Raw genomic sequence first — 11,957 nt, 5'->3', positions numbered from 1 at the left:
TACCTGCAGCCACCTGGTCACGTAAGTAACCCCACTCCCGCAAGAGGCTGGTGGCAGGCTCGCCATGACTGCCTCCACCTGGAGTGGGGTGTTGGATGTCCTGATTTGGAAGTGATCCACAGGGATAATCGAGTTCAACTCCCAGCCCTGCACAGGACAGCCCCAAAAATCACATCATATGCCTTAAGGCTTGTGGGGTGTGTACCAGTGCCCAACCTGGGTGGGGATCCTAATATCCAAACTAAACCTCCCATGACACAGGTTCAAGACGTTCCCTCGGGTCCTGTCCCTGGTCACCACAGAGAAGAGATCAGTGCCTGCCCCTTCTCTTCCCCTCACAAGGAAGCTGTGGACTGCGATGAGCTCTCCCCTCTGTCTCCTCCGGGCTGAACACACCAAGTGACTTCGGCCGTTCCTCGTATGGTTTCCTCCTCTAGACCCTTCCCCATCTTCACGGCCCACCTTTGGACGCTCTCCAAGAGCTTTACACCTCTGTTGTACCGCGTCCGGTGCTGGGAGGTGCGCCCGGCCCGGTCCCCTCAGCGCGGCGGGCCCGGCCGAGCCTGCAGGGCCCCCCCGCGCCGCCAGGTGGCGCCGCCACCGCGCGGGCCCGGCCCGGCCCGGCGCTCCCCGGGCTCTCCCGGGCGCTCCCGGGTCCCGCTCCCGGGAGCGGGTCCTGCCCCTACCCGAAGCGTCTGTCCTGTCAAACCGACGTGAACGGCCACCCCGGCAGAGTCTGACTCGTGGGTTTATTGATTTTATTTTGTCTAAAACGTGTTTACTTGCTTTTGACGCTGGAGAATCTCGAGTTCCATGTAATCTACTTAGGAGGTGATGCAGTGATGCAAGAAGAGCTGTATTTTAACACACACACATACACAAAATAATTATACCTTAACTTTGGGGAATGATAGTTAGTTGGCTTTTATTTTCCGTCATCATAGCAAGCACAGAAGATGTTTTTCTCTGGTTTCACCTACATCTGCTTTGCATGCACACATCTGTCCATCTTTGTGTGTCATCTTTCTCCTCCTTATCACAAGTGAATAGAAGACTTGGCCATAAACTTAATAATAAATATTTATGCAGGCCATGGGCCACCTCCTCTGTGCCCCACTGCACCTCAGAGGGCAGGAGAAAGCTGGGGCTCTGCAGTAGGAGGCACTTGGGATTGACTCACCTCCCACTCTTCAGGGCTGAAAAATTCAGTTTTGCCTGTGCCTTGATCTGTTTTTGCTTCACCATCTCACAAAGGAGGAGGAAATTGCAGTTTAGCAAAAGGCCACCCAGTTAGCTGTGATCCTGGGCCTCCTTCTGGGAGCAGCTAAATGCAGGGGAATTCCTGTCCCAGCAGATGAAGGTCTGTGTAGGCAAGAGGGCAATAAAGAAGTTAATTTTCAGGCCTGAATCCTTATTTTCTATTCCTAAGAGACCTAAGGAACTCTGTTTTTTATTATGGTTTTCATTATATGTAGGACTGGCCCTGGGAGCCTACAAAAATCCAAAGTGCCTTAAGGGTATAGAAAGACCAGACTCTCCTTTGTGAGAATCTCTTTAGTAAGCCAAATTTTGCAGCTGAGGTTCATCACTGATTTCTCCCTAAGACCCAGAAGCAGGACTTGGAGCTCCCTGCCTCCAATTTGTAAATGTGTATCTGCTTGGGGGGTGCTCATTTGGTCATCAGGTGTTAAATGGACAGCATAGGTCTCCTTACCTAATCTAAATCTAACACAGCATCCCCTCAGGTTGCATGGGTATTGGTGCCCTGCAGCTCTCCCCTTCCTTCCTCTCTAGTGGGGAGAGAGGGGCAGTCTCTTTTGTCCTAGTGTGCTTTAATCCTGGGCAATATGATGGCTGCAGCAGCTGCTGGTCCAGGAGCTGCTGTGGCTCTCTGCCCTGGGCTAAGCAGGCTGAGTTGGTGTCAGGAATGTGCTGAGATGGTCCCTTATGAGGAAGCCAGGACTAAAGCTGTCTGGAGTGCTGTGTGCATCAACCTGTGGCTGATATTCAGGGGAAGATTCAGGATTAACCAGTCACGCATGGCATCTGGAATTGTTGGAGTAAGAGCCATTTCCTAAACATCAGCTTTTACCTGAACTCTGTGCATCCACATATTGACTCGTGATCACCTGCAGACTGTAAACCAGATGGGAGAGCTGCTGCTTTTCCATTCAAGGTGTATTCAGTAGAAGATGCTGTGGTGGCCTTTTTCACTGCTTAGAGATCTGTAATGACACCATGGCTAATTAGCAATGATGGGCATTGATCACAAAAGCAGAGAGTGCAGAACACAACCAAGAAACATGTTGGAGAGTAGATGAGACAGACCATGAAGAGCTGTTACTGATTTTTGGTGAAACAGAGCAAGGAGGGGGGTGACTGCTTCTGTAGGAGAAATAGCTACAGTTAACACAAACAAGTTCATTAGCATGAAAACATTGAACTGCTGTATTCTGGCTTGCTCTTCCACTTTTGGTTAGGCCAGAAGTCTTCCCTCTTTCCTGGAGCATTGGTGGCACTTTATGGCAGTACCCATGTTATCTGTACTTTGAAGGTAAAGGAGCTGAGGCACAGAAGATGAAGCACTGGCCTTACACAGCATCTTAGTAGTAGAGGTAGAAGCAGAATAAATTCTGCAGGTGAGAGTGCTAGAAATACTAGCTTGCTTTTCCTCTGTAGGGAAGAAAAGAGTACCTGGAGGGCATGATGGTAACATATCACTCTGTGTGAAGGATAGTGCTAGTCCAGAATTGGAGGTCCTCTTAGTGTGTACTGAACATAAATAATTTGCTTGTGAGTCCAATGGAGAAACAAAGAATTGCACCAGCTTGCCTTTGAAAAATTGTCTTTATTAGACTGGTCTTGCTAAAATTGCTGGGAGTAATAGATTCTAAAATTGAGCGACTGAATTAGTCTCAAATGGAAACTGTGACAGCCAGCCTTAAAGTGGAGAAAATTGGATTTAAGAATTGAACCTCAGGCATAGCAGGATGTCTAGGAAGTTGCTGTGCTGTAGCTGATGAACTCATACGGAGCACGGATTTCATGCTGGTGAATAGCAATGTAGTAAATGTTCTACAGAAACATTACAAACCCAGGCTAGAGAAAATCCCTTTAAAGAGGTGACCCAGGTGAGAAAATGCTTTGTAGACTAGTAATCTGCTGTGAGCAAACTGCAGCCCTGGTGGATTACAGTCACTCTCACAACCGTGTGTGGTATGTTCCCAACTCATGAAGAAGGAGGAAGGAAAGCCTCTGAAACAGAGTAGCGAGAGTGGAATGGCCAAGCGCTTTTCCATGATTTCATGTGTACAAAAACATTTCCAGGGTCAGGTCTCAGTGATAAAGACTCTTGCAGGAATGCAGCTGTGGTAAATTAGGAAGCCCTATAGCAGTGATAACAGCTATGCCTTTTGAGCATGGTAGGTTCTGGCTCCACAGGAACAGATAAGGAAAAAGTGAAGGTAGATGTAGAAAGTTGTGAAAGGGTCTGACCACTTAGATAAGTTAGATCTGAAAGGCTTTCTGGAGAAGACATAAAGGTTTATTAATGTCCTTCTAATATCAACTTGCTTCATTCACACAAGGGAAAGAAATCCATTACTACACAAATGATGGTTTCTAGTCTTGAAGAATCCAGCTGTGTAAGTATTTTGCATGGAAGAAGAACCTCTTTGAGAAATACTTGTAAGCACCTTTGGTCATTGGGTTGCAAAGGGGCATAAGGCTTCATGGGTTTAGCACCTAAAAGGCAACAAAAAAACCTCCCCTTAACAATTCTACAATATTTTTTCCAATGGATATTCCTGCTGATATGCTGTATAAAGAAATGCAGCAGCTTTGCTGTGTTAAACCAAAGGTTGTTGCAGGTTTCTTGTAGACCCATACCGCAGTTCTCTATCTGCCTGCTGGTTTCTGTATTTATATTTGGTATCAGGACTCTCTCTAGAATGCAGAAGTAATTCTTGGCACTAACTATCAGTATATTCCTTAAAATAATCAAATGAGGTCACTGTGTTGGATTTTTTTTTTTTAATTCTGGAATATAAATTAATAGTTTTGGCATTTTGTAGTTACTCTGTGTTGAAGAGTCCACATCCACTGGCAGTGCTGAGAAGAATCCTGGATAGCTGACAGTTTTAATGCAGATTTTCTGTGCACCTCGGGTGATTTAACTTAATCTCCCTGTCTCAGCTCCTTATCAGCAAGATGGAGGTGATAACACTACTGCATAGGGGTGACATAGGGGATAAATGTAATCAAGAGATTGTGGAGGCATTAGTGTACTAACAACCACAAAATACCTAAGATTTCTTATCTAAATATGAAGGTTAATTGCACTCTTGAGAGGTAGCTGGCTTGCATTCTTTTAAGCTGATAAAAGGGAGCGTGCTTTGTCCAGTTTCAGACCACTCATCAAGAATGTAGTTGTATAGTACTGGACTTTTCAGCTGCAAAATGATTGCAGCTGAACATAGCATGTGGGTATGTGATGCTATCCAAAACACCAAGGATCAGATTTCCAACAGAGCTGCACACTCTAAATGGAGATTTGGCATTTTCTAAGGGCTTCATCTCCCATTGAGAACAAGAACAGGCTCTGGGAGCTTAAGCGCTTTTGAAAAAAAATCTGGCCTTTTTGTGGGAGCTGAGCTTTCTTAAGGCTGAAAAAATGGATGAAAGGTGTGTGAAATCAAACCATAAATGAGCTCGGAGCAGCGGTGCCCTGTGACCTGGCTGGCAAATGGAATAGCGTGAGTGTAACGTGCACGCTGATGGTGAGAGAGAGAACTATCACAGAACCGATGTGGCACCTGGATCAGAGTTTCAAAAGGTTAATATGCCTGTCAGAAGACAGAAGTTGGTCTCTACTGGCAGCAATAGCTCTTCAAAGCTCTTCTCACTATTTGTTTTAACAGTGCTGTGTGCATCAGTATTGTGCTTTTTAGCCACATATGTGGCCTTTAAGTCCTAATCCTGTTCTGACTAGGGTCAAATTCAAAGGCTTTTCTCTGCCCCACATCATTAAGCTTCTGATATGACTTTTATTGTGAGGCAGTCAGGCATTATACCAATCCCTGGGTATAGAAATGCACAGCTACATTTTCTTATTATGAGAGGCATCCTGCTCTGTTCACACACACTGGACACTCTGCACAACTTTTTTACTTTTGGTTGGATTGAAGAGCTTTGAAACTATCCAAATGATGATTTTTTTTTCTGTTTCTCAATCACTGCTTTTTTGCTCCTACTCTGAAACAGTCTGTCACAGACATGCTGGAATACCTGCACACATCAAAGTAGAGCTGTCATTCCTTTGTAGCACCCTTGCCTTGGAGCTCTGCGTGCCAGAAAAGGACATGCCCAACCCTGTTCTTCTAGATGGTATTCTGCAGAGGCAGCCAGCTTGAATCAGCTGGTACTAGTGTGGTATATTCTGCCTTCTATCAGATAATGGGTACCTGTGTCTGTTTCTGTAGGTTTTCAGTGGACTTTGTTCTCAGTTCCTCTCAGGTCTGTGCGGATCCTCCCTCCAGACACTGCTGAGTTAGGTCTATGTAGTTTTCAGGGAAAGGTTTGTCATTCTGTATGTTTTCATGCTTCCTTCCAGCTCTCTGTCTTGCCTTGAAATTCTAACCTTTTAGGCCGTATAGTTAAATAATCGCTAGTATTGGTCACTGAGGAGTGTGAAGCATGAATATGTTCCTCGGTGAACTGCCTGTGTCATAAATGGAGGAGGACCCCTCCAACACCTTCCTTAAGGAGATGAATTTTGTTAGAGATTAAACAGTGGTAACGACTGTCTCTTTTATGTCTCTTCTACTGTGTTCCTCAATGTCCACTTCACAGGCAATACCGTGGATGACAAATCAAGCTGTGAAGAGCAGGTATATTCCCTCTGAGGTGCAGGCAGTCCGGTTTCATCTGAGGACACTGGCAGTGTGGTTTCACTTCTTTCTCTCAGTGCCAGGTACCAGACCCAGGTACACCCTTTGCTTATGGCCTGCAGAAGATCCAGCCTAATGTACATGTGCAGATTCTGACTTTCTTCTCTTCGTAACAGACAGGTTTTAAATTGAAATGTGAGACACCATTAAACTGACACTTGTTTGCCTTCTGTTTAGGGTAACTGGTAGATTAATATTTTGGTTGAGAATATATTTTATGTTAAACAAAATATTTTACAAGATAACTGACTGGAAAATATAGAAGACTTTAAATGTTTTGCTTTTTGGGTTTCATGTGCAATAAAATGATGACTGGTATCAAATAGGGCTAATTTAATTTTTATTTGACTGTTTCTCTCTCCAATTCTCAAATAAAATGCTCAGCACCTTTTAAAAGGCCCACCTGCACTAAGAGACTGCTTTTTGTTGGCCTCTAGAGCACTAGATTTAATTTGCTAACAGGAAAATATCTTTTGAAGGAGGATTATACAAGCTAAGGGACATTTTTAGAATGGGAGAGAGAAAGTGAAATAGCAGGAAATGAGCTCCTAGAAACAGACTCAAGCATAGGACAAATGGCTGCAGCCTTAACTATGCATCTTCTTCTGCAATGTGGGTTCAAACTGTTTAAATTCTGCCCCTTTTTGCTTGCTGCACAAGGTGGGTCCTTCAGCCAGATTGCCCTGCTGTCCCTTGTGTTGTAGCTAGCAGGAAAAAACAGAATTGCTAGTGGCCTTTATAAAGGTGATTTAGATTCTCTAAACCATTTGGTCCTGCTCATAGGAATCTCTCTGGCTGATCTTGCTCTTCACTGAGTCCATGGTGACCTTCCTCCCTTATTTTGTTTGTCAGCATGTCCAGGACACTGCTCAGAGAGGAGCCTAAATACATGTATATGAAAGTGCAGATGTGGGAGATGTTCTGAGTTCAGCGAAGGGAACCTGCTCTGCTCCTGGAGCCCTCCCTTACTGTCAGTGCCCACATCTGTGCCATGCACGAAGTCAAGCAAAGGTGGCAGAAGACCCGTACATGAATAAATGAGAAGCTCCAGACAAGTTTCAAATATAAAAAGGAAGAACACAGGAAGTGGAAGCAGGGACAGGAAGAATGTAGAGCCACTGTGAGTGTGTCAGCCCACCTAAACTTGAATCCAGTGAGGGCTACAAAAGGGCAATAATTTAACTGTGGGCTCTCCAGGTGTCATAGCCATAAAACGAAGTCATGGAAAGGGACAAGATGTGAAATGCAGCCTCTACCACACCACCCTCTGAGGATGGCTCAGCGCACTACTCCTTGTCAGTCTTGAGCATTTCTCTCCCCTGAGAGCATGAAGATCCCTCTTTGAGGCTAAACCACCTAATTCCACAGATTTCTCCCGAGAAGCTCCTGGTACACAGCTGTGGCAGCATTGTGTTACTTGTACATTACCTGTTTTTCTAACATGAGGATTTGCTGAGTGTGTTTCTTCGCTCTTTGAACAGAAAAACCTGGAAGCAACCTTCTTTATTCTCAAAGGATATGTACCCACACAACACTTACGAATATAAATGAAGTTCCAAATGGTTAAGGATTGCTCACTATGAACTGAGCTCATAGTGTACTACAAATAGTAAAAAAAAAAAAAAGAAAAAAAAAGAAAAATACTAAATTTCTTATTGCTGTTTAAATGGCTCAAGTAGACCATCTGCTTCTGAAACAGCTCATGTATTTTTGGATTTGGTTACAAACTGACCACAGCATTGCAAACAGCACTCATCTGCGGAGATATCTGTTTTTATACACAACATGAGACTGTCAAGAGAGATGTGTCTAACCAGTGTCAGACAGGAATGATATGACTCTGACTGGCACAGCCATGTCCTTGTCATTTAACTTTGCTTCACTACCACTTAATTTGTATAAAGCAAGGAAAATTTTAAATAGATGTTACCATAATGGGAGCATCCAAGGGATCCCATGTTTGTGGCAAAAGAAAGCAGTCTATCTAAGGTGACTTCACTTTAGCCTTCTGTGATTCACATGGAATGTAGAATTACAGCATTTGTTCTTAAACAGAATTATGGATGAGGCCCAAGACTAATTGACAGCTCAGTCATTCCTTCCTGATGCATTTCATTAATAGCCCCTGCACATCTCACCTCTATGAAATTGGCAGCTAGTGAGGTGCCTGTAAGAGGCTAATTGCCTCCAGAGTCAATTGTCCTGGAGCCAATTGTTAATCTCCTGGTGTTAATTGCCAAAAGTGGGGGAAATCAGAGTAGGCAGGGGGCATAGGAGCTGCATGCATATTAGAGCTACGTAGCAAAATGCAGGTGTTCAGCTGTGCTCCATGACACCACAGCAGAGCTTAGCGAGTGGAAACATAATGAGGCACTAGCTGAGTGTGAATCCTAAATGTTTTGCTGCATTTTTTATTCATTGCCTTCAGATTGGTATTCTACTTGCAAGTTATAGAACAGGTGGGGTGAAATCTGGGCCCTGATGAGGTCAAATTAAAAATATCAGGAATCTGACTGGGTGCCTGCATGACCTGATGTTAAGAATACACTAGCAGAATTGTGATGGATTGGGAAAGAAAAATAATGGACGTGCAACACTTGTATAATAGTTTAATTCTCTGTTTTGCCATGGCTTTTCAATTTGGTATTTCCAGACAGAAGACTGGATTTAATCCTAAATTTAACTGAATCTCCAGAAGTCTTCTAGTTACTTCAGTTGAGTTGATCCCATCTCCATAAAGGTATGCCTATAGTGTGTTTTGGGTCTGGTCCTCTAACACTAGGTGATTGAGTACCTTCCTGAAAAAGAAGGTACTTTTTGGATAAAAAAAGTAAATTAAAAAATTAAAACAAAGGTACTTTTTGGGTAAGCTAAGATGCATAAACAACTGTGAAGTGACACAGACTGTAGCGTGATCCAAGAATCCGACCTGTGTTTTTCCTTTGTTAAGTTAATGGGAGCAAGATATGTTTGATAAGATGCCTATTATGCACATAATCTGTTGCAAAAATCCTTGTTAGGCTGCTTTTTCAGTCTGTCAGACTAGTGACTTTTGAGCATCCCAGTTTACAGCTTCTGTCTAGACTATGGTTTGACCTTTTGGTCCTGGTGTCAGATGGTGACTTTCAAGAGCTGGAGTCTGCTGCTGTTGGGCAGTGATGGAAGTGTGTATTCTGTTAACCTGAGCAGCTGGAACATCTGTCAGGGGAATAAAATGGTCAGTTGTTTGTCTGGATGTTTGAGTGATAAGAGACTTTGGCTGGGGGGCTTTGTCAGCATGTGTGAAAAATGTTTTATCTCCCAGTTTACAGTGTAACTCTTCTAAAAAAGTACAGATTAACTTAGATCTTTTTTCTTTAATCAGAAATATTCTATGACTACTGTATATTGTAATGGACATTTTCCAAACTAGTAACAACAGTGATTAAGTTAGCTTACAAATTCCAGTCTGGAAACTGCCTGCATAACTGAAGGGACTGAGAAATACTTGAGAAAAAACCCTCAAGATGCTGGGGACACGAATGGAGAAATTAAAGTTAAAAAAAAGAAAAGAAAAAAAAAGGAGGAGGAGCTAGTATTAGCACATTGATAGTGTTATGGTTAGTGAGCAGCATAACAATAACAGATTCAAAGAGCATCTCTGTTTTGATTTGGTTTTCATGTTGGCTGCAAGCTGTACTTTTAACACACCATGTAGATGTGCTGAAGAGCCATCTACAAAGCTCTGCCCATCAGCATATTTTTTTCTTTGTATAGTAGTGCACTAACATGTATAGGAGCTGTGAAGGGAAGAGAAAATAAGCTTTGTGACCCAGTTTCATATACAAATTAGAAGGCTTAATTTGAGGTACAATCATTTCATCAGGTATGTTTTACAACTTAAACTGGGAGGATGATTGGGTCCCTTGAGAGAGAATTGCATTTTGATTTATTTTTTCCTGCACCAACTGCAAAGCTACTTGATATTTGCTTTAATACATGTGGAATTGGCACCTGCAGCTAACATTGTGATAGATAGAGGTAGTTACAGAAAATAACATAAATTTATACCTAAAGTAATGAAAAGCACATCTGCAAAGATTAAGCTAAAAGCAAGGCTTGCCACTGAACTTAGTTATTAAAAGAATGACCTGCTTTTCCTTTCGTCCCTCAGCTCTCTACCTACTGGACAGTCTGAAACTACTGAGTGTAACATCAAACCAAAGTGATAAAGTTACAGGTATTTTAGGGAAATCTCTCCTATGGAACGAAGACTATCCTATAAGGGAGGATAGTCCTGTCAGGGAGACCTGTCCCTGAAAGTGTAGTAAAGACAAGTGTTGTCACAAGCCTTCGCTTGTTGCTTTACTCTTGCTTGCTACCTGAAGAGGAAAAGCAATCTCCTGGCATGCTGCAGTACATTTCCTCCTCATGAAAACCTATGACATCAGCAGTCCTCAATAATACAGTGGTGGCTGCCTGTACTTGAGTACCATTGAGTGCATTTTACCATAATGGCCTTAAAGAGGGCTCTCTGCCTTCAATGCTAGAAAAAACCTGTGGCTGGCCTTCAAAGGGAGGAGCTCTGCAGAGATGCAGCTACCCTGAAGAAGACCAGAAGCACTACTGCTACTGGTGAACCCTTCTGGAGGAAGGAAGGGATGGCGTGGTTCACCAGCCTCATGTGGGATTTGTGGCAGTGGCATGGAATGCTACTGGTTCGGTTCTGTAAAGCTTCAAATCTCATTTCAGTAACAGATGTGTTAATGTGTACCCAGGCTGTGCACACACTGCTAAAATCCACTTCCCTGAAGTGCTTTGTGGTCATGGTTTATATTCTCCTTAGAATGAATCACAGATGTTTTGTTGTTGGGATTTTACCCCCTTAATCCCATCAGTTACATGGTAGGATAGCAGGCTGTGGTTTGAACTAGGTCTGTTTAATTTTTTACTTCACAAACAAACTGGTGGTAATGTGGGAAAGGGAGGGGAGGAAAGGTTTGTAGTCCAAACATCCAAAGGATGATCATATCTACTTCCTCAGTGTATGATCATATCTACTTCTTCAGACTTATGTGTCCAGGTTTTGATACTGAGTGGGCTGTAAGGGTGGCCTCTGTCCAAAGGTGAGCCCATCAGTGAAGCTGGTGGCACCTCTATGGAAATGTGTTTAATAAAGAGTAAAACATGCTGTATAGCAGTTGTGAGAGAGAGGAATGAGGGGAGAAAAAAAAAAAAATAATAACAGCCCTGCAGGCACCCAAGGTCGGTGACAAAAGAGAGGGAGGACATGCTCCAAGCACTGGAGCAGAGGTTACCATACAGCCCATGTTCTCCACGGCTGTGATGAAGCAGTTTGTCCCCTGCTAGTCCATGGAGGACCATATCGGAACAGATATCCACACTGCAGTCTGTGGAAAACCCCATGCTAAACAGTGTCAGAAGGAAGGACAGGCAGAGAGAACTGTTATATGGACTGACCACAAACCCCATTCTTCATCCCACTGTGCCACGTGGGGGAGGAGGAGGTAGAAGAGTCAGGAGTGAAGGAGTGAGGTTGAGCTGGAAAGAATGGGATTTTGGGGGAAAGCAAAGTTGTTTTTGTTGTTGCTGGGTTTGTTGGGGTTTGGGGTTTTTGTTTGTTTTGTGGTTTTTTGTTTTCTTTCTGGTTTTTAGTTCTGTCTTCATTTCTCACAATACTAGTCTATTTCTAACTGGCTAAAAATGAAATTAATCTTCCCCAGTAGAGTCTGCTTTGCCCCTTACACTAATTGGTAACTGATTTCCATGTCTTTATCTCAGCTCACGGGTTTTTCCATCTTGCTGTTCTGTTGAGGAGAAGGAATAACAGAGCAGCTGGGTGGGGGTCTGGCAGCTGGCCAAGGTTAACCTGCTGCACTCAGTTACAATATGGCCACACAAAAAGTTGATTTGGTACACGACCCACACAAAGGCAATAGAAATCTCCAGTCTTGGTGAGAATGAAGAGCTAGCACCATGTGGAGACAAAAACTTCTGTGAATGGATCTC

Source organism: Myiozetetes cayanensis, unplaced genomic scaffold, assembly GCF_022539395.1.
Source record: "Myiozetetes cayanensis isolate MyiCay16 unplaced genomic scaffold, myiCay2020 scf3, whole genome shotgun sequence".
Taxonomy (NCBI): domain Eukaryota; kingdom Metazoa; phylum Chordata; class Aves; order Passeriformes; family Tyrannidae; genus Myiozetetes; species Myiozetetes cayanensis.
The sequence above is the reverse complement of the archived record's forward strand: the minus strand, read 5'-3'. Positions refer to the sequence as shown.